This window comes from Periplaneta americana, chromosome 9 (assembly GCF_040183065.1).
Source record: "Periplaneta americana isolate PAMFEO1 chromosome 9, P.americana_PAMFEO1_priV1, whole genome shotgun sequence".
In the NCBI taxonomy this organism is placed as follows: domain Eukaryota; kingdom Metazoa; phylum Arthropoda; class Insecta; order Blattodea; family Blattidae; genus Periplaneta; species Periplaneta americana.
Window position 1 is genome coordinate 76284999 of NC_091125.1, and position 25119 is coordinate 76310117.

The window sequence follows — 25119 nt, forward strand, 5'->3', positions numbered from 1 at the left end:
AAAATTATCTTTATTCTGCATTCTGCTACTAGACCTGTTTTAATACTACTACTACTACTACTACTACTACTACTACTACTACTACTACTACTACTACTACTACTACTACTACTACTCTCTTATATTTCTGCTACTTATATTACTTCTAAAATCTCATTTCATTTATTATATTCCGTGAATCGTAAACAATTATACATACTAAGCAGATTAATTCAATTTACAAGAATAAACAATAATTCATTACTTGAGTAGAAGGTACGTATATAAGGAATTTTGTTAATTTTCTTCTAAACTTCTTCTTTTGGTCCTTCAAAGCTTTAAGATTAGGACTTTAATAGTAAACTTCTTTTTAAAAAGGCTGAATCTAATCTAGGGTAGATGAAGATTTGATTTGTGTATTGGATTAAAAATGTGGATGTTCTGATTAGTATCGGATTTATTTTTATTTTTAACATAAAATGTCATCAGGGAAAAATAATTTACTCACAAGGTAACTACCACTACTACTGCTGCTCTTACTACTGCTACTACTACTACTACTACTACTACTACTACTACTACTACTATAAACAACTATTACTGCTACTGATAATGATACTGATACTACTGCTATTTTATTGTTACTGTTAATGATTTTCTTGCACCACTGCCACTATTGTTGCTCTTAATATTATAGGCAATGCCACTAATTTATGCGCTTGTCCTTCACCTTTACTCACAAGGTAACTTGTGCGAGCCTTGTTGCCCTGTTATGCAATTTCAAAATTGTTATTCCCTCATAGTTTTGAAAAACAAAGCAGCTGTCTGGTTTTAGTTTATATTAACTAATATACCTGTGCTACATAGTACAATCTACAGTATAATGAAATCACTATCCAGAGGTATGTACTCGTATGTCACGACAAGCATTAGTTAATTGTGAAGTTGTGAAATTTTATATTTAATGTAGCGTTAAAAGTATATATTTGGGACAAAACACAACCTTGTCTTACTCATTTAGTGATATATCTAATTATATAATTTCATGAAGGAAGACGGACCCCAATGAAAATATAACTGCATTAAATTCCTAAAAACTCAATTCAGAAGCAATGAATTAACAGTATGGTCATTAGAGAGTAATAAATCGCTTTTGAAATAATAGCCGTAGTACTTCCTGAGGTTCATCATCCAACCATTTTACATTACAATTCTTCATTCTTCATATGCAATAAAAATAAAACATTGTCAAGTTACAGCTTTATCCGCAAGGAAAATTATAAGAATTTATTGTAAATTTGAATCTTTATACTGTGGTTATATATTATGCAGAATTGTTAACGTGGAGTACATTGTTTAAAACAGTTGGCCTTATTCTTACTAGTACCGGCAAGAGTAATGGCAGATGCTATAGTGATATTAGCAGGGAGACTGTATTTAGTAGTACTACTCATAATAATGGTAGATACCGTAGTAGTAACAGAATTAGCAATAACAGAAGTGATTATTAATTGTTCTATTGAAGGTTTGGATGCGAGTTGCCTACTAATATGTTACTGGATGACATCACGCAATGCCGGAGCATTATGTTCCGAGCCGATCACACAGTACAGGCACGTCTGGATATGATTATCACTTCCAATGTAAATATAAAAGGCGTATATTTCCAGCATGTTAAATTTAAATGCAGATACAACACATTCTCCAATTCATCCATCCTCGATGTCTTCATCTTCTGCAACGCCATATTTTCGTTTATCGTTTTGCATTCCAATATTTCAGAAAACAGGTCAGATAATTCTTTTGCTGGAAGTGTATGTTGTTTTCAACAAGAACACCTCTAGGCCTATTAAATTATATTTTTTCATTTCAATTCAAGACTTTTGTTGAATCTTCTCGGACTTACAGAAATATCTTGCAAATTAATGTCTTATTTTCAATTTTACTAACAATCACTTTAATTAAGGTCGGTACATACAAGTTATGGATAGTACATCTAATAACAATTTTGTCGAAATCGCCAAGTTCGGTAATTTTTTTGGGGACTGTTATGCTTCTAGCCGAATTGTCAAATGTCCCTCCCTATCTTTCAGTAGTCTTAAATTTGAACTAGATCTCTTTTGCATTGTCTAAATTTATTTAAAATGTTGACAAAAATCTTTATTGAAATTAAAAATATACAACTAATTTACGACAAAACTAGCTAATACTTATTATTCTTTTCTGATGCAAGTCTCTTTAGTCTGAACGAAATGGTAATTGAGACTTCATTAATAAAACTTCCATTTTAATTAAACGATTATACGTCTTGCTCTGTGGTTTAGTGATAACTGCTTTCAAATTGATACAAAGTTTGCAGTTGGAAATATGAGTGACAACGTTGGATCTTTTTATTATACTGGTTTTCTAACTTTCTCTGTCTTTCTATGCCCGTTCTTGTAACCCATTTCACACATTGAAAACTCCTTAGAATTGCATCTTTAGGAACTGAAGTAAAGTGGATGGTACCACATTGTAAGTTTTGTGGTACGTGAAGGAGCCTTGATCCTGATGAGAGAGCTCTAGGCAAAACTGACGATCAGCGTTGCTCGTTTTATCGTGTTCCATGCTTTGGTAAAAATGTGTCTAAGGGGTTTCATAAGTCGTTTCTAGAACATTTGCGAATGAAAATTACGGAAAATATGAGGACGGGCGCAATAAGGTAAGCGACTGGGTGTCGAACGTATCATTAAAGAAAAGCTGCTATTCGGAAAGAATGAGCTAACATTACAAAATAACGCACCACAAACTATAAGGACAGAGGAAACCTCACGACGCTGTCTATAACGGATCTCACAGAATATACCTGGAATCGAATTCTGTAATCTGACTATATTTGGATCGAACTTACTGGAGACGAGTGGCTTTTTACTCTGTCACAGTATTAAGTACTCCCATCGCCGAGAAAGAAATGATTTCTAACGTTTTTAATAAAGCACTTGGAAGATACAGGGCACGAACAAGCTGCATTTCCCCTCCCCTTACATCGATTGCAGACAGCTGGCGACGGGGCGGATAGTCGGGCGTGCAGAGATTTTGTGTTCATTTATAATAAGGGCGGAAGCAAAGTTAGGAAATATATACTCAAACCTCAGTGAAATTTATTTAATATGAGAGACAAAATGGGATAGATGATAATGACTTGGCCAAGTCCGCCTCCTTGGTCTTGAGGTAGCGTGCTGGACTCCTGATCAAAGTGGCTTGGGTTCGATTCCCGGTCGTGAAGTCAGGGGGATTTAATTCGGACCTCTTCACGGATTCTGGTTATCTGTCCATTGTCCCAATGTGTGTGATGTCTCTCAGTGGCCCCCGGGTACCCTGACCCAGTAAACGGGGAAGTCCTGCAGTGTGTGCGTGTATTCAGTACAGTTGTGAGTCTAGGCACAATAAACCTCAGGCTGGGTGCCGAAATTAGTAAAAAAAAAAATGACTTAGCCACCGGCGTGACTCAGTGGGCTGAGGCGCTTGTCTGATGATCCAGAATTGCTTTCGGGCGTAGATTAGTCCCACTTGGGCTGATTACCTGGTTGTGTTTTTTCCGATATTTTCCCCAACCGTAAGGCATATATTAGGTAATCTATGGCGAATCCTCGGCCTCATTTCGCCAAATACCATTGCTATCACCAGTCCCATCGACGCTAAAGAACTTAGTAGTTGATACAGCGTCGTTAAGTAAGCCCCAAAAAATGACATGACTTGCCTGGAGTTTCTAAGAGATCTCGATTGTGATGTCCCAGGCTCAGTTTCATATTCCTCTTCCTTCTTTTTCAGCTCTTTTCCAGTTTTTATAACAGTGTACCGATTTATTTTTAAAGCTGTCTCTGTCCTACTCGGCATTTGTTCACATCTTCAAGCGGAATTCTATTTTATCTTTCCCTCTCTAATATTCTCGTACCCAACACACCATTTCTCGCATTTGTCCGCGGATTGGAGCACCCTTTCCGATTTTTTGTACTTTCGTCTGCTTTTAGTGGTACTCACTTCTCTTCTCTTAAGATTTTGTCCAGATTGCAACATTGTTATGGTGACAATATGTAGGGCAACAAATTAGAGCTGGAATTAAATTATATTAATTTATTAAAGATAAACCACAACTAAAGTGAAACTATACAAAAGAAACACTTCGATAACTGAACGAAGGAATGTGGCAACGTAACCATTTTTACTTCCTGCGTGCTTCCACAAAGTCTTGTAACTAATTCAGTTCATACTGGCTGAAGGGCCCGGTAGGCGGGTGAGAGTTAAAAACTAGACTTTAGGAGCTGTGAGAAATCGTTTCTTTAGTTGCGGAAGGTATACTGTACTGACCTTTATGAATTTCTAATTCAGAAATTTTAACCATCTCATGTTATTTTCATGCTGGCGTGTTAAACTCTTGACTGTACATAAATGTGTAATTTTAATGATTCTAGGCTTTAATAAAGACACTTACACACGTGTGTGTGCGTGCGTGAATGTGTGTGAGTGTGTATGCGCGAGCAGTAGGAGCCAGAGGACATCATTCACAGTGTTCCAATATGTATTTTTATCTCATTTTAGAGGAAGTGAATACGTCTACTTAAATTTCCTTCCTACCTCGAACGTTATCCATCGTTGCAACACGTTAGTGACGTTTTATTCTCAGTATTTATGTCGTGATTCGGAACACATCGGTTTTGTTTATTGTAATTACTTTCTTTTCCTCACGTGCCCGTTTGTAATTCTACATAAGAAATAGCGATAGTCTTTTTCTTCTTCCTTATCACTGTGTGACCTAATTACAATATACTCCTTGTTAAAGCTGATCGTACCATTTTTTAATTAGTTACGTTAAAATGTTTCTCATATATGAGTTTATACATCCTAGTTTGTCACTCTATCAGTATTATGCAGTTTCAGTTATTTACTTCAGTACTTCAATAATATTATTAAATATTGTATACATAATGTCTCAGAGTTATTTTTTCGAATTATAGTAAATTGTTCTTTCATTTTATAATGTGGCCAATACAGATTTTTTTTATCAGTTATTTTGTCGCATATTCATGTTTAGTTCTCGATGATGATGATTTTCAATATTTTCTTGCACTTGTTTAAATTATTTTGCCATTTCGTTTTTTTTTTTACGTTTGGATTACTTTATAAATTTTAGTTTAATTAAATCAATCTATCATTATGTTCCTGCCAGTTTACTCTAGGTGTTTACGGTTTCATTTAATTCTCTAGGATAATGTTCACTCTACCTTTTCTTAGTCTGTCAAAATTTCTCTTGCCTGAGGATTTGTGCAGTTGAAGTTATTCTATACATTTATCGCTACTAGTACTTCAATAATATTATTAAATATTGTATAACCTGCATATTATGTATCAGAGTTATTTTCTCGAATTACAGTAAATTCTTCTCTCATTTCATAATGTAGTCAATACAAATACTTCTTTAATTACAAAAATTATCTGCAAGATTTCCATAAAGCGTCAGTGGATCAGTATTAGAATGACGGAAGAAAAATAAAGTGAAAGAAAACATTTCGCATTGCTTCATCTTAATAATAGTAGGACTACTGGAAAATTAAAATCAGGGTACACATTCGCTTCTGTTTATTAAGAAGTCAGTACAATAAAATGAAAATTTTGTAACATCCCAACATTTATAGGTACACGTATTTCGCATCCTGAGAACACACACAACACACGTAGGTGTTGAAGGTGCAATAAAGTTGGCTATATTGTAGACAGAGTACGTTTCATTAAAACTTCCATATCTACCAAAACAGGAATTGGCTGCGAATTTTACGATTGTTTAAGAAGTTTTACTGCGCTATTTGAAGATTATTCAGTGCAGATTATTTTCCTTTAAAGTTTTGTAAGCGCTGGAGGAACATATCTTCAGTCAAATATATAGCGAAAGAAATAAAATCATAATCCCTTATTTCGTTACAAGAGAAGTATAGGGCTCCTAAAAATGTTCTACTATCCAGTTACATACTCGGGAAGTTAACTTTTGACAGCTTTATATTGTGCAGTCCAAAAATTTTGTTAAGTTCCATATTTCTAAAATACTCTGGGTAGGACATACAGAGTGTTTCATAATTGCAGGGGTGGCTTTTAATTTAATTCATTTTAGAAAAGTTTGCTCGCAAATGTATGTCGTTTAATATTGTACTGAGACGTAAACTGCAAATGTTTAGAACAAAGAAGACATTTAACTTGGTCATTTTCTTTGACACAAAAATATTGCAGTGCCCATGATTCGTGAAATAAATATCTGGAAGTCTTTGGATAAGCCATTGAAAATTACAAGAACTCACAAGGCCGCCGCCACTGCGAATGAATTAATGTGAATGTCATATTAAGGGACGGACAGCTGGAAAAACCTTTCCTCTCAAGTCAAGGAGGTGGGTATACTCATAGCTAAAATGCCACTATACGTAAGAGTGACGGTTGAACTTGCTTCATCATCATCATCATCATCATCATCATCATCATCATCATCATCATCAATAACAGTCTTGGATTAGGCCTCCTGGCCTGTTCCGCTTCCAGAAGAAAGTTGATCTTTCCATCTCTTCCTTGGTCTTCCGATGTCTCGTTTTCCATGAGGTGTATAGTCCAATAGTCTCATGGGTAACCTATTGTTGGGCATTCTTAATACTTGTTCATACCAGTTGTTGCGGTAAGATTCTATAGTATCCGTAATGGCGGTGATATTCTATTCTGTTCTGATGTCAGAGTTCCTTTTATGGTCGTAAAGAGTATATCCTGCAAGAGGTCTTAGCAGTCGCATTTCAGCAGCTTCTATTCTTCGAAGTTGTCCTTTCGTTAATGACCATGTTTCAGATCTATATAATAATGTCGGGACTGCCATAACTTTATAGAATTTCAAAATTGTTTCTGGTCGAACTTTCTTTAATAGAGTTGATTTGATTGTCCTTAACAGTTGCTGAAATTTGCCAAGTTTAATATCTACGTCCCTGGAGTTTATATAAGAAAGATTGCAGCCGAGATAGTTGAATGTGTTGACTTGTTCTATACAATTATTATTGATTGCAATTTTGGATCTTACATGAGTCTTTCCTTGGAAGGCCATGATTCTGGTTTTATTTATAGAGATTTCCAAATTATAATTTTTTGCTACTTGCTTCATACCGTCAACAATTCTCCATTTATTCGTCATTCCATAGCATTCTCCGAACTCCGGCTGGCGACGCACGGAGGGGGCTGACCTAGGGACGAGTGGGGTGGCTTGCTCGAAATCTGGGTACGCAGCAAACTTTAGTAGTCAGCTGGTATGAGTTTGAGGGTTACCGCAATAGATCATAAGAGATCGCAGTGCTGGGTCATAATGTCCCCCTGCCGAACAAAATAGACACGTGAGCCTATGGTAAATTTTGAGTGAATTATAGTGAATATTTTGTTGTGAGCTGGAACCAATTTCGGAATATCTCGTCATATGAAAAAAATATACTACATATCCTTCATTATAATTAACACAGATCCATACTCTCCATTTGTGAACCGGAACACAAATAAAACATTCAGACCAACACAATTGTTGTGCTTTCATTCTCGAAACTGGATGTCGTATTCTACTTGCCGATGTATCCCTGATACAGCGCAGAATTTGTTTCGACGTTTTCCCCAGATGTTAGGGGTTATAATTAGATACTCCCATGGCAAATTCTTGAATTCATCCCGCTATTTGGCTATCACGAATTCCATAAATTGTTGATAGCAGCAAAATTGTTGTAGTATCGTTAAATAAGAAATTAGATAATATACTGAATTGTAATAATGTCTGTGTGGTAACATTTTATCCATCCTAAAACGCTGGAACTTCTAGTAGTGCAGTTCTTAGGATTCAAACATATTTATGAAATTCTAGGTAGCTTATCATGATGATACTCTTTACCAAAATATCATCTCTTGAAAGCAGAGCCCAGTGACTCGTTATGTTTTTGAGTTTGTGAAGATTATGAACCATACTATATGTCCGATATTTGAATTCATTGGTCATGACGTCAGCATATGGTAAAGCAACTGATGATAAACGTATCGCATTTCAGAATAGCGATAATTAATATGGTGAAAAGTGGATATTAACAATTTAAGTACAATAAATCGTATTGAAATAGTGCCAACTGAATAGTCATAGACAGTCTAGTGATTAGCATGATTGTTTTAAATTTGAAGTACGCATGATAAAGCCTGACCGAGGACGATGAATTTATAACGAAAAGAAAGTAAATTAGGTAGTTCCAAATCGTACACTTGTAAATCGATACGTAGAAGAACCCTATCCCTGATTAAAAGAATTGTGGACGAAATTACTGGCCAGCCATTCTTCGTCACATTGCTCCCCGCTTTTTCGGAAAATGTCTCTCTACGGGCCAATATCTGGATTGAGACTGTCGATGCTTCTTCAGGTCGTCCTCGAGACGGTAGAGATTTCTGGCGGACAAAGTTGGAAGCAGAAACTCTGAGGCTGGGCGAAACAATACAACAGTTTTTCTGTATCTGAGACTTAATAACGGACTGGCTTTTTCTGTTAAAGAAAGAAATAAAGAAATAAAAAAAAAAAGAAACAAAGAAAGAAGTACAGGACGAAACAAAGAAGAAAGAGACGTGCCATCTAGTTGTTAGTAAACATATAGGTCTATTTAAATTTATACGCATGCATTTGGGACTTACTTATTGTTATTTAGTTATCATTACAGTATAGTTTTGCGAAAGCTTTGGAATAATAATTAATATTGTTATAAATTTTCAATGCAAAATATATTGTATTTCCAATTTTAGAAAAAAATATCATCGTGCAAAAAATATTGTACAGTAGCGGCAAAAAAACCGGACCGACTCTTGTAGCTGATTTCAGAGCCTTGTTTACCCCAGAGCACGATAGACTGGTAAGTAAGACTTCGTGGTTCGAATCCTGCCTGGGAAGGAAACTTTTTTTTGTTCCTTATTCAGATTTGTTCCAAATTCTTTCCGATTGCAGCGTTATTTTACTACTTAATTAACTTACTATTCCCAGAACATGAATTTTACCAGCAGTCTTAGTTACCAGTCTATCGTACTCTCAAAATTTTCCTCGATTTTGTAAAAAGCACTTCCCAACTTTGTACCGTAATATAGTATTTAAATAATGCATTAAGAGAAGTTCAGTTATTACTAAGTTACTGTAAGAAAATTTTGTCACTTGTCACACACGCAAATCGAAAAATGGCCGAAACGTATTCTAATGTATCTCTAGCAGTAATTTAAATTTGAATGTATTTTTTATTCTTGATCACTATTACTTTTTTTCGACATACGATGTGTAGTTCTTGGTTACTGCATAACAGTATCACGATATTCAATCAGGCCTGTTTTCATAACGATAATGGAAGACAATTTCAATGTATGGATTGACGCATTTTACATACTTACGCTGTCTTGGAAGTATCACGTTCGTGCTTTAAAAAATGTTCGTAATTGTGAAGCCTAATAAATGGTACCGGATTTAGTAATGTGTTACGGAATATGGCTGTTAGAAATCATATAGTCAGAAAAGACTAGTTATTAAATTATTTGAAATCTTATGTAAGTTCAGAGAATGATTTTAGATTGCAATTTTGTTTTTATTTTCGTATTTTATTAATTATCTGCGTATTTATGACCTAAATGGCTTCCCTATTCTTATTCATATTATCTTTAGACATTCTGCAAATATTCAGCCTGCATGAGTTTTTGTCATAAAATTAGCTCCATTATAAACTTGTCGTTAACTTGCTACGTACTATACAACAGTCATGTCAAATTTGTAATTAAATGCCATTATCGCATATAAAACACTTTATGTGCTTGATTTGGACTGCTTAAATGAGCTTTGATAGGCTTAAATTTTGGTACAAAACCTGTGTTTTTCATTGATAGATACGAAACATGTGAAATTGGTTGAAACGCCATTTGTATTAGCTTGGAATTTAATTTAGTACTTGCATTGTTTGAAGCTTCGAAAACGTATATTGTTAATATTTTAACTACAGAGAAAACATTATGTTGTGTAAAGGCCCAGAAACAAAATGCTTACTGAGCATGCGCAGTATGTTATAATTTGGAAATTTAAAAATTCATGTGGCCCGAATTTTGTTTCAGGGTCTGTACTATTTGATAACAGCGCTAAACATTTTATTTTTAAGCTTAGACGAATATGCCTCACTGCATACAAAGAGTAGGCTACAGAGAATGTACTCGAACATTACAGAGAGTCTAACTTGAGATAATGTAAAGACACATTATCTTCAATCTTTGACACATACAAGTGTGGTGTTTGTTTGTCAATCTTCTCTTCCTAATTTTGTCTGTTTGATTTGCTTATTATTGTAAATAATTGAGATTTGTTTACATTTATAGCTATTGTTAGTTCCTAATTTTGTCCTCTCAGAATAGCCTATATGAAATTGAGGAATCTTTACTGCACCAGTCTCCTGAAATGTAGCTACAGACTTCGTTTTAAATAAGTTACATAGAGACAACGTAAAGTTTAAAAAAAGTCACATTGTACATACAGCTTTCGTAATCCTGCCCATTTTTCTCCAATTTTTTCCCTTTCATTTTCTTTCCCTGATCTTTATTCTCATTTTTTCTATCTTGACCTTTCCATTCTACTTCTTTTTGCTTACTTTCTTTCATTTTATTCTTCTTCTCTTCATTTTTGTTTCTTTTCCTGATCATTATCATGATTAGCCAATCTTCTATTTTTCTCCTTCTACACTTTTTCAACTCAAATACCGTATTTCTCATCATCACCATTACTAATTACCATCATAATCATAAACACCATTATTTTCAACATCATTATGCTCTTCTCTTCCCTGTTTCTGCTCTCCGCCTCCTCATTATAGTTGATATTATGTGTTTTCTTTTCCCACTATTATTTCTTTTATCGCCTTCATCGATTTCATTACTTTCTCTTTTTTGTGTCTCTTTCTTTACCCCATGTTCTCCTCACCTTCCTCTTCCTTTTGCTAATCTTCTCTCTGCCTCATTTTCTTACGTATCTCTTTTTATATACCTCCTCTTTTTGTGTTCTTTCTAATAGTTATCTTCTCTTTCTGTCTCACTTTTTCCTCCTTCATTCTTCTCCGATTCTTCAATCCTCTCCTGCTACTCCTCCACCCCTTATCTTCTGTCCCTTTATTGTTACATCATCTACCTCTCTCTCCTTTCCTGTTTCTTCCCATCATTACCTTCATCATTGTCATAATCGTCGTCATCCTGTTCTTATTTGCTTCCTTCATCACTGTCTTTCTTTTTGCTCTTTCAGTTCACAACTTCCTTCTCTGCTCTTTCTTTATGCCGTCTTTCAAGCATTAAACTTAGATCTCATCTCATAAAAATTGCTGTGTAGCATGTATGTACCAATTAAAATTCACTCTTTGTTATTTCTTCTTTATAGGTATTTCAGTTTTTATCTCTTCTTTATTGCATAGAGACACATTGTTTGAATCGTTAAATTGTTTTGTGTCATCCCTGTACTTTTGCTACCGAAATGTGTCATAAACACAAAGAACGTTTTAGTGTGAGACTCCGCTTTCTGGGGTCGTAATGTTGGGGGATTTCTGTCAGGTTCAGGGTATCAAGATTGTAATTTTATGTGTGCATATATGTTCATGCAATAAAAATCTAAGTAAAAAGCGCAAAAGTTTCATGAATCCAAAAACTCTTTCTGGGCAAATAAATGAGGTAATATAAATTATAAAAAAAACCCTTTCAAAGCTTCTGCAACTTGCACGATGATAAACCATAATCGTGATATTCCTGCGTAGATTAGGTCGAAAGGATTGACACCATAATCCAAAAACAGGGTAGAAATAGTACACATGTAGGAAGATGAAATTGAAAATATGAAAGTTAACTGAAATAGAAGGAAACTAAATTTTCAGAAGTTAATTTTTTACGTAAATGAACAATATACAGCCAACTGGTGTGTAGAGGGATATTATTATTATTATTATTATTATTATTACTATTATTAATAATAATAATAATAATAATAATGGTGATGACAATGATAATGATGATGATAATAATAATAACAGTAATAATAATAATAATAATAATAACAATAATAATAATAATAGGGTAGAAATAGTACACATGTAGGAAGATGAATGGAAAACATGAAAGTTAACTGAAATGGAAGGAAACTAAATTTTCAGAAGTTAATTTTTTACGTAAATGAACAATATACAGCCAACTGATGTGTAGAGGGATATTATTATTATTATTATTATTATTATTATTATTATTATTATTATTATTATTATGTCATATACGTCCTTAAAAGTAATATGTATATTTCTACGAAATGCTCACTTATTCTTTTATTTTATTTTATTTTTTTAAGTAACAAGTCTGTGTGTGATATGTCCTGGGAAAGTACTGTATGTAATTTATTTGTCTGCATTTCATATATTGTGTATCTATTTCTATATATTATATCTATTTTATCTTATATCTTTGTATTTGTATAATATAAATACCTATGATTTTATTGTCATACACATTTAATGTAATATGTGTATTTTATGTCATAATTATGTATATATTTTATGTAACTATTTGTACAGGGCTATAATATGTATGATTTAATTACAGCCCTAAGATGCCTTCGGGTAAAATAGGGTCCTATAAACTTGGAAATTCAATAAATAATAATGATAACGATAATAATAATAATAATAATAATAATTATTATTATTATTATAATATTAATAATAATAAATAATAATTATAATATTAATAATAATAATAATAATAATAATAATAATAATATTATTATTATTATTAGTAGTAGTAGTAGTAGTAGTAGTAGTTTTTCAAGCTATAAAAGTTCACTTAATGGGTCAAGTGCAGCACCAATATTTTCCTCGGAATTCAGCTTCTTTTTACGCTCATTTATTTATTTATTTATTTATTTATTTATTTATTTATTTATTTATTCATTCTGGTGTAGTTAAGGTCATCAGGCCTTCTCTTTCACATCACCAGAAATACAAATACAGTAATAGAAATAAAAAGAAAAATCACACTAAAAACAAAGTAAAGCCACACAAAAATATACACAGGTTGCAATAGTCCAATATCATCTGCAATAGTGAGAATAGATTGAGGTGAAGTCTTGGGGTAGTACGGGTTCTCGATGCTGATATAGAAAGATCTTGGGGTTTCAGTATCCAGGCCCCTGGGTTTTATCAGACTACTCGTACGCGGACCTGGTTTGATCAGAAACTGAAGCAGAATGACCCACCTGTCAGCGTCAAATGATCAGGAAGGACATGGGGTTCCTGGCCACTCGGGCTTATCAGGTTACTCGTCCTCGAAACGAGGCCTGGCTCTGTCAGTGGCTCAACATCCAATTAGGTTCCCTGCAAACATATTGTGCTGTGAAACAACCCATTACTGACAATATTATGTAGTGTAACTGGCTCCCACTTTATCAAAGTCTGACAACGATAGAAGTGCCATATATAATTTCCTTGAAAACGGTACAGTCGAGTGATTTGTGAAAATTAAAAGGTACAGCACTAACAATTTGATTTGTAAGCCTGAGAAATTGTTTGTTTTTCTTACTGGCACAGGTCCTTATAAAAAACCATGGTACTTAGTGTCCATGAAATCTAGCATTGCCAGAAGATCTTTCTTCTTCTCTGCCTTTAAAGAGTTCTTAGGAGTCAGCATAGCAAACTTCTGCAGATTTGTAATAGACTGCAGTGTTCGTCCTCTTCTTAGAATCTGACATGTATTCCACTGTTCAGAATCACCCAAGTTATTCCTGGTAAGGACCAATGTTGGATGCTCACAAGCAACTCGAATCCATGACACTTGAGTAATGCGCAATGTAAACATATTTAGAACCCTATCAGCTTCTGAAGCCACATACAAGAACTCTTCATTGAATGGTTTTTTAATTCTGGCCGACCTTGCAATGTCCTGCATCTCATCAGAAACCAGGGCTTTACAAACCCTCTCCCTTAGCAGTTGTGTATGTCTACCCTTGCTGCCATAGTTTCCTATTTTCTACACACTTCTTTGCCTTAGATACTTTTATAGTTAGTGGTCTGTTATTATCCATGATAAAAGCTACAAAAGCGCTACATTCACTGCAGATCAACACAGCGAGTAACCTTCCACAGAACATACACTATGCCATCTAGAATGCATTCGTTTGACTATATGGAAGGATGTTTGACACACATATCCATTACTATGGCATTGGCGCTACTACATATATCACATTCCGTGACAAAAACAAAATTTGACCTCGGAGGCACTTATGCCGTTTTCCATGTCTACTCCTCAGTTACAGGTTCTATATTAACCAATATGGGATATATTAATCGCTATAATAACTTAAAATATGAAATCCACGCGATAGGAAAATTGTGTCCTCAGAGAAAATTTATAAATAAAATTTCAACAGGAAAATTTACTAAAATAATTTCAACTTGAATAGCATTGTCGTAGTATTTGTCTGTATAGCCTCCTGAGTCCTGAGAGTATAGTATACTATACCATATTTCATACATGATTATGATGCAAGATTTAATTATGGTATTATATACCTGCATTTGTGCCCTAACTGTAATCTGCAGAATTTTTCAGCATTTTTGCTCATGTCATTGACTTTTTTTGAAATCTAGAATTATTATACTGAACTTCAAAAATAAAACAAAAAAATCTCAGGACTCTGGAGAATAGACGAATGATGTATAGACCCGAGAATTGAACCCTAGACCTCTAAAATGTATAGTTAGTACTTCGTCACGATAGAATGGTGTGGCTTATCATTACTCCTTCATTAGGAACTTCAGTTTCACAGTAAAGCATACTAATCACAGTATTATGTAATAGGTTAATTTGTCGCATTGGACCTGCAGCCGTGTTATGGGTCACCGGGCGCGGATCACTGTGATTGCCTCATGACTGATTGGTTATTTAACGGATGTATCGATTGTTCGGGTTATTTAGCGTGATGAAACGCGATGAAGGACGTTGGAAATGGGGCAAACAGAGTGCTGCTCTGGCGATACGGTTTTGTCAACACTAATCCCCAGAAATTGAAAGTGTGTGAAAACAAAGTGTCATGGGGGTCGAGAGTGTATTGGGGACAGCGGGACACCGCAAGTGCCATCCACAAACATTACTGCTATTAGAAACGGATTAAAACCTCATAGCAATAAAAACAAACAAGAAAATAACCGAAAACGCATGCATATCAACGCATTGCAATATTTTATATAAACAAAACTGCTTCATAAAGTTCTCGGCACGTCTCGTTTCGTCATACAATGAAGTGAATCGTGTGGAAAATTAGAATGAAAGCGGAGTTATTTGTTACTACTGATTGTTGGTGAACGAAATTAAAAAGTTCATTAAAGTAAACTGAATTGCCAACACCAACTTATTGAGTGTAATTCATTATAGCTTATGCAAAACATGATCTTTTCAAGAAGCATTAAAATTACCTAGCTTGTTTTGCGATACTAAATACCGAAGTTAATTTGTTGTATGAGATTAATTCTTGATAATTAGGCCCACGGAGCAGAACATGTTGAGACCTTTATTTCCCTTTGTTGTACACAAGGATTAATTAAATATTTAATTTTCATTTAAAATAGGTCATGTGTTCTACTCTGAACGAAACGTATTTGAAAGTATCCACATCCTGTCCTGTAAGCAATAATTATTTATTTGAATATTGAATAATTAAAGCAGGCTGTTGTGTATTACACTTTGCAGGGAATATGTTTAGGAGTATTCTTTTTTTTTCTTGTCAATATAAATTAGTTTCAATAATATTCGGTTGAAATTGGTCGTGCCTTTAACTTCGAATAAGGTTTAGAAGTTCATTGAAATACAGAATAATTACAATGAATTACAGAAATACGAGATAAGACAAATACAAAATAAATAAAACAAAATAATAACATACAAATAAGCAAAAAAATAGGGAATATAAAAATGTTTAATAAATTTGTGGTCCGAATGAACAGTGCACGTGATCGGTCGCAGTTCAAAATGTGTTATTTGTTGCAAGATGTATAGATAAATAATTTAGAAACTGAAATAAAATAAGAGCTACAACGAAATATCACGTATAATATAACATTAATATAGATAAGAATTTACATAATTTTGTATATTAATCAACTAACATGTACGACAATATTTATGAAAAAGAAACTAAATAAGGAATATACAGTGTATATATACACTTCTGAATGAAGTGATGACATGTCTTTTACAGAATATGTTTACAATGCTTATAGGCTATTTCTCCCTCGTGTTCTTTCCCTCCAGCGTAAAGGACTTTTGAGCCCTTAGGTCTCCAGCCCAGAACTACTAACGGGATTGAGTCTTGTCATAAATAGTACAATGCGAAATTTTAATCATCACATGCATAATATGTCTACATATATACATTTATATATATATATATATATATATATATATATAATGTACCTACTCGATGTGTTGCTCCAAACACAAGAAGATATTAAGTAAAAAGTGAATTCCATTAACAAAGAAGTATTCAACTTTTAATCAAAAACGTCCAGAAATGCGACTTCTGTTAGTTATATTTCATGGCTGACTTATAGGATAGGTAAAAGAAACAGGCTGGCAGTCCACTGGAACCGAATTCGGCCGAATAACAACTCGGCCGTTTACGGTCGTACACGACCGAATGATCCCACAACAAGAGAATGCATTGGCGCGCGTCCATTACACTCCTCCTATTCGGCCGTTTGCGGCCGAAGACAGCCGAATGCCGATTCGATCCAATTCAGATGGGATTTTCCGGTCTCATTCGGACGAACAGGGCAACATGTGATGACTGTTTCCATAAATTTCGCCATGAACGCCAAAAAATTAATTAGTTCTTGTGTGTTTCTTTCTTTTTTTTTTTTTTTTTTATTAAATAGGTGAAATAAAATTTTTAAGGCTTAACAAATTATTATTCTTGCACTACTTACCTTAAGATCACTGACAAACGTTTCTCAGGTGGTACAACTTCTCTGAAATTTGACCATTTTGAGATTGATGGACGAATTACATTTAAAATATAGCTATTGAAATGTATCAACATTCATCCGATAGTAATCGAAAAACATAGTACTATGCTCTAGAAGTTTATTGTGTAGGCGTAGATGATGAAAATTACCCAGGCGACATCTTTCTCTAAGCATCGGATATACCCTATATTTTCCTCATTCCTTAAAAGTCATTTGTATGTATGTATGTATGTATGTATGTATGTATGTATGTATGTATGTATGTATGTATGTATGTATGTATGTATGTGTGTATGTATGTATGTATGTATGCATGCATGCATCCATGCATGTAATTTTTTAGTTGATTATTTAATGACGCTGTATCAACTACGAGGTTATTTAGCGTCGATGAGATTGGTGATAGCGAGATGGTATTTGGCGAGATAAGCCGAGGATTCGCCATAGATTACCCGGCATTCACCTTACGGTTGGGGAAAATCTCGGAAAAGCCCAACCAGGTAATCAGCCCAAGCGGGGATCGAACCGCGCCCGAGCGCAACTTCAGACCGGCAGGCAAGCGCCTTAACCGACTGATCCACGCCGTTGGCTGTATGTACGTACGTATGTATGTATGTATGTATGTATGTATGTATGTATGTATGTATGTATGTATGTATGTATGTATGCATGTATGTATGTATGTATGTATGTATAAGCATGTAGCACGAGGACATACAACTGATAATTGACGGCCGAAGCGTCGGCTCCAGTAGACGATCGATCGGCTCTTCTGACGGTCGTCCTGTATTCGGCCGTATACGGCCTAATAAATATTCGGCCGTTCACGGTGCCAGTGGACGGCTAGGCATAGACTTCAATATTACTCGTTGCACGAATGATTGCCGATTTCGAGAGAGGCATTGGCGCTGCGTTATGCGATACGATCCATCTCCTATGCAGTGTTCATGCTTTAGTTTGCCTACTGGCCGCTGGCAATCATTCGTGCAATTAGTAATATCTTGCAAATGTAAGGCTTGAGACGTATGTGTTTACTGTAGAGGAGGATAATAATGTAAATCAATATGTGGTTAGGTGTATAAAACTTGTGTAAAATAAATACATATTATAGTGAGTATTTTAAGTTTATGTGTGCGCTTTAGGGTCCCACCTGTCGCGTATGTTTCTGTTTTTCAAGCTTATACTCTAGAGTGCGCCTAAAATGTTCCAGTTTAATTAAAAGTGCGATTCGAGTATTTCCCGAGCGCAAGTTGGCCGCAGTTGACCTTGGGCCTTGACCAGAAAACGTTAAGGACCCTTGTTTTAGATTGTCAAAGTTTGTCGTTTAGAACTTTATATGAATATTAACATAACATTAAATTATTCAAAAGTGCTGTGGGTTCTATTCTGCAGAAGATTTGTATTGAAGAATCCACTTTTATACTACAAATGAATTAATTCTATAGAAAAATGCAATTTAGGTAGACATTCTCAGTGCCATTTTGCAGGCGGTTGAAGTTACCGTCTCGTTGCCAGATACCTCTTAATGCAAAGCTAGTTTTATTGCATTATAATGCAGAATTTCCCACTTCCGTCCGTCCCTAAGGAAGAAAGCAATTATTGTACAATTTATTACCATGGTTATTCTACTTGAACCGTGATAGCGTTTGCGGTTACATACATACTTAATGTGAGTCCAGTTTGTAGTGTATCCAGGGACGTGGAGGTTTATTTATATCCCTTCTATCGGGACGTACGGAAGCCCATTGCCTATCGGTGTAACAAGCTGTAATTTATGCCATGATCAGGGAACCCATTTAAATGCGAAATGTGCACGGTTGTTTGCCAAAGAATCCAACTCGTAATGGAGATACAGTGATGATGATGATGATGATGATTATTATTATTGTTATTATTATTATTATTATTATTATTATTATTATTATTGTTGTTGTTAGCACCGTTTCTTTGTTCCCATTTTTCACTTCTATGTAAACACATGTCCTCTAGAAATCTAGCCTTCATTGTACCTTCCACCTCATCTCTCCAACATGATCTTGGTCTTTCTCTCTTTCATGCTTCAAGTGATATCCATTCTAGAATTTTTCTATGCCAGCTATCCTCATTCACTCTTTTGGTGTATGTGAACCAGTTAACAATCTTCATTTCCGTTAATTAAATAATAGATAATTATGTTTTTTCAAATTACTTATATTTATGATTGCCTCGTTTCTTATTTTATCTAATCTTAATGTTATAGAGACTCTCCTTAGACAATTCATCTCCATAGCAAGTGGTTTACTCCTAATTCTATAATTAATATCTGACATCTCAGACCTATATCGTAAAATGCTCGACTGTGTTCGTTATTGTGATTCTTTTGTCCCAACGTATCCCATTCATTCCTCTAATACCCGCTCTCCCCTCATTAATCTCTCTACTATTTCGCTTTTAGTATTGCATTCTTTACAAATATTACTCTAAAATGCTCACATTTGCCCATATCTTTAATTCTCTTCTGTCCTAATTACAAATCCTTGACTTTTTTTTATTTCCGACTAGAAAATACAGTAGGCCTATTAAGATTTTGCGAAATTAATTTTCAGTTCACCAATTTCGTATTATTCAAATATATTATCAATTAAGTTTTTTTAGTCTAAATCATATCTCATCATCAGGGTTCGGCCTAGGGACACAGAGTAACCAGTATGAGGTTTAGAGTACACGGAGTATAAATGACGTCATGACCCGTGTGGAGGGGTGACTGCAACAGCACAGGTGGGTCCGTAATGTGCATTACCGTTGTGTGTATTGCTGCTTAGCTACAGTACGTGTAACAGGCTTCGGCGTAGGGACATCTGATTAAAGGTTACAACTCACGTTAATACTTTAATGGTACACATTTATTGTCTACACTAGGAATGCACTGTATATACTGCATCTGTACATGGTGAAATATATTTTGTACCGTACTGTGACGGACGGTTTACATGTTGAGACACAAAATAACGGCGCGCTCCATCTCCCACTCCACTCTACCAACACAACACTATGGCCCGTGCGTTCTGAACTTCATGCGTTTCTGTGCCCAGGACCGAAGACTGCTCATCATCGTTCACTTTCAGGCTCATGTTTTTAGACTTTATATTCCACCTACATGAATCTACTGCCAAATACATTTTGAAAAGTATAGGGGAAAGGTCATATCCTTGAACTCTTCGGTGACTGAATTTCCTCTTTAATCTTGTAGTATTTTCCTTGAAGAATACGCAATTAACTTACATATTAACTACAGCTTGCTTGAAACACATAACTTACATGTAACTATATGGTACGGCCAAGTTCAGCGGATGAAGGAAGAACGACTTCCAAAATGTATATTGGAGTGGAAACGTAAAGGAAGAACATAAAGGCGAAGACCTAAAGTTTCCTGGAGTTAAGGCATTTATGATGCCGTGAAGGAAAACGGCTGCAGATTGGATGGACAGAATCATAGATGAATATCGTCGTTATTCCTGCAATAACTCCTATGTGCAAAATATAAAATTTTTCAGTAGGAAGACAAAACACATTTATTCATCCTATGGCAGCCGTACATAGGAGACTGTGAATTATTACATCTTCGAAACAAAAGAAATATAATTACATATGGGAGATTTTATTATTTGCTGTATCAATATTTAAGTTATTTAATAGAGCAAGAATCTGAACATCGATAAATATGTCACATAGGAGTTATTGCAGGAACAACGACGATATATAATTATATATTAATCTATGGATAGAATACTATGACTCCTAGGAATCGGAAGATGTCATCGAGATTAGATAATCGCGATATATTCATTCATTCATTCGTAGTTTCCTGCCCAAGGACAAGTATTTCACTGCAAACTCAGCATTCTACAATCTTTCCTATTTTCTGCCTTTCTCTTAGTCTCCGAATATGATCCCTATATCTTAATGTCGTCTGATATCTTCCTTTGCTCCGAACTCTTCTTCCGTTCACCATTCCTTCCAATGCATCCTTCAGTATGCAGTTTTTCTCACAAGCAAACTTCTCATAGGGGCAGATAATTTTTTTTTCTTCCACCATGTTAATAATGTCAAAACAAATGCTTGTACAGATTTTGACCATTCGAGTGCAATTACGAGGGCCGTAAAATAAGTTTCCCCGAGGCCGTTTACAGAAATAAAACACAATTTCATAGGAAAAATTTATTAGAACAGATACAATTGTTGAGCTATTTTGCAACACATTCCCCACTGTAATTGAGACATTTGTCATACCATGGGATCGATAGAGAGGTGCAGACGGATACAAAAGTTGATTCCAGGGTTGATATATAGGCCTATATTAACTGCTATAGCTTGTAGGCCTAAAATGCTTTCAATTTAAAAGAAGACCACACATTGAATACTACATAACGTAACTATTTATATACTAGCTGAAAGCACCCGGCGTTGCCCGGGTTGTCCCTTTTTTTAAATTAAACTGGTTGTTAAACTTTTCGGAAATCTCAGAAACTCAACTATAGACAACCAAAACAAATTGTTTTTACTAAGATTTCCTCGTCCATAAAGTTGAAATTTTTACATAGTATCATTTACATGAATTAATGAACTTCTTAGCCAAATGCCGGAAAGGATTAACTCAATTTAAAACAACTGTAGGTCAGGCAATGAAAGAAAATATTTTATCACGTGCCATACGTTCAAATATTGTTTTTAAATTTGTATGTATATATACTGTATATATATATATATATATATATATATATATGTGTGTGTGTGTGTGTGTGTTTATTTATTTATTTATTTATTCTGGCGTAGTTAAGGCCGTCAGACCTTCTCTTCTACATCACCAGAAATACAAATAAAACAATAGAAAAATCAAACTATAAATAAAATAAAACCAAACTAAAATATATACAAGCTACAGCAACACAAACGTTAAATGAGTTAGCATTGCTTTGATTTTCATTCTCCATTCTTCTGGTGCTACAGTCCATGAAGGACCCTAGCCTCTCTTACAGCTATCGCCCAAACTTTCTTGTCCGCAGCACGCCTCCACCATTGTCTTGAAGTTCAGCAAAACAAAAACACACTCCTCGGTCCCTATACGCCCACTTAACGTTAACTCAATGTTCTACATATCTTATATTTTATCTTTGCCGGTCAGTGACTGTCAAATTTCAAATGGCTTATCTTAGTCGTGGGAGTCAGCGTGTTAAAAATCGTTACAACTTTCCTGCCGTCTCCTTTCCTACTCACTTTTATATATTAAGACGAGCGAAAAAGCAGGATGATAGGTACAGAATTATTGGCAACCGCCGTTGGAATTATGCCACTGCTGGGACGTTAATTTTTTTAATTGGTTATATTTACGACGCTCTATGAACTACTAGGTTATTTAGCGTTGATGGAATTTGTGATAGCGAGTTGGCAATTGACGAGATGAGGCCGAGGATTCGCCATAGATTACCTGACATTCGTCTTACGGTTGAGGAAAACCTCGGAGGAACAATCAGGTAATCAGCCCAAGCGGGAATCGAACCCATGCTTGATCGTAATTCCGGATCAGCAGACAAACGCGCTACCGCCTGAAACACGCCGATGGCTTCTGGGAGGTTAAAGATCACTATTGAACAATGTGAAGACAAATCATTTTGTGCTTTCCTTTCATCGAAAATGATAGCATATCGTGCGACTACTAGGAAAGGAATTCAGATGAAATTTATGACATTCAGATGAAAGCAAAAAGTAAATTCTTTGAAATGCCAATTTACTATGGACAACAAGGTTTTATTCATCTGCACCTTCATTTGATGTCTTCTTCCCAAATGGGTTATCCTAGACAACCTACTCAACCAATTACTCTCTCAACGTCCTATGGTTCAGCTCTCGAACCACCACAACGTCCTCCGCCTCAAGAGTTTTCTTAAGTCGACTTTTGAATGACAAAATCTCCAATTACATTCTTACTACAATATACTCTGTCACTTCCGAATTTGAATCAAACTCTCTTGGCTCTCTTCAACATCATCCAACCAAAACTCCGTCCCCAGAATGTTCATCACATAAGCTACTACGATAGTCAAAACCAGCACGTTTAATATCTTCTGCTTTTTTTCTTCTTATTATTTTTAATTAATTGAATAACAATTTGTGTAGTATTTGTTGTATATATTTTGCATTTCTATGTTTTATTTTAAAATAATTTTCTTTGACTGATTTAAAATACTTGTTTTGACTGTACACTTAAATTAAAAACATAATTTGGGAATCAAATTTTGATTACTCGAAAAAAGAAAATGTTTGTAGTTTAATTGTACGTGTTTCTTTACTACAATGCGACTTCGAAATATTATTGATTTTTCTTGGTGTGATATTTCGAATGTTTTAATTGCAATTCTCTCAAAATTTCATTATTTGTATTGTAATTAAAATATCCCCATTAAAGAAGCACATTATATTGGTACTATGATTTAATTCATCTTGATATTTTCTTTTAATGCGCTGACAATTGCTGGGCAAACTTCTGGGATTATTTCTCCGATAGCCTATTTTGAAATTTGCAAAAGGTGCTGAAGGCTTGTAAACGAATCCCCTGTCACCAAGAATCGTAAAATCCTCGCCAACCTGGATTATTGACATATACAATCAACCAAAAATAGTACTTTACATACTTTGTTAATTACACAATAACATTCTTCAAGGATGAATTGAGTTTAGTACAATAAATACTGTCCTATCTTGACTTGAGATTGGTTCTCGCATGTTGGTGGCTGATTTTTTAAAGTTTGGTCCGATTTTCATCAATAATTCTCCAGAATTGGTGGATATCATCCGAGTAGTCCACAGTTTTTATACTGGCCGCTGATGTCTTGAAAGTTTATAGCACTTAAAAAATTACTCCCTAACCGCTTCTTGTACAACTCCGTAGGTCTACGTTTCTTTCTGTTGAAAATGTACCGTATGCTACTACTACCAAAGCGCAAATAGCAGTTAGCAAAGCTTCCTCATTTGCCATGGTCGTGCATAGTGTGAGATAGAATGGAACTAGAAAGGTTTCGAGGCTTGTGCGCTGCTCAGATGGTTCGTATCGTGCGCACCGCTTGTTGGAGAGTGCACAATTTACTCGGCGCATTACATGTGATGCGTTACTGCCGCAGCGCGTCCGTGTATTCCCAGCCTAAGTGGGCGATTCCATAGATGAATCGCAAACACAACAGAATTGCCGCCATTTTGTTATGTTCGGCTATTGCGGAAGTATGTGTGTGCGCAATGCCTATCCACTTCACTTACGTGATTAGGGTTAAAAAGTACGCCAACGACACGTGGTGCTCCCAAGCGGTCACCCATACAAGTACTGACAACGCCGAATGTTGCTTGACTTCGATGATCGGACGAGAACTGGTATTGTCAACATGGTATGACCGTTACCGTTCCCCACTTTTGATTATATGGTTAGATCATTGAAGTTGATATCATTTGGTAGAGAAATATATAAGCTACGTAACCCTATTAAAAAGTATATTGTACATATAACAAAAATTTGTAACATTTGTATAATTTATATCTCTTGCGTATGCTACGCGTTGCCTAACTTTACTAGGCCTGTATAACACGAATTATAATATGTAAAGTATTGTCAGAGAAGCCTCGTGCGTGAGCTAATGGTGTCAAAATCTGGTCACGCCTGGCAAGAGCAAAGTAGAGATGGGAAAAGTTATTATTTTCTCGTAACAGTTCCAACTGTTACAGTTCCATGAAAATACTAGATTCCAAATAACAGTTCCAAAATAACAGTACCACCATATATTATATAGCCTACGCCGAAGTTCGCTCCACAGCACCGGATCGAATCCCTCCTCCAGTGTTTTTCCCTTTGTGGCCTAACTCCATGTTGTTACCATAACAGATAAATTCTGTAGGATCAGAAATTGATTTTTACATTTTATATATATATATATATATATATATATATATATATATATATATATATATATATATAGTCCAGAAGTCATACTGACAGTATTGACACCACGAAACCAGTTACGTTATATTTATGCACGACGCCAGT

The 25119-nt window shown here is 35.0% G+C and overlaps 1 pseudogene; it reads right to left on the minus strand.

Moving 5' to 3' along the window:
* Positions 1 to 24361: 24361 nt before the first annotated feature.
* Positions 24362 to 24480, minus strand: LOC138706827 (5S ribosomal RNA; annotated as a pseudogene).
* Between the last annotated feature and the right edge of the window lie 639 nt (positions 24481 to 25119).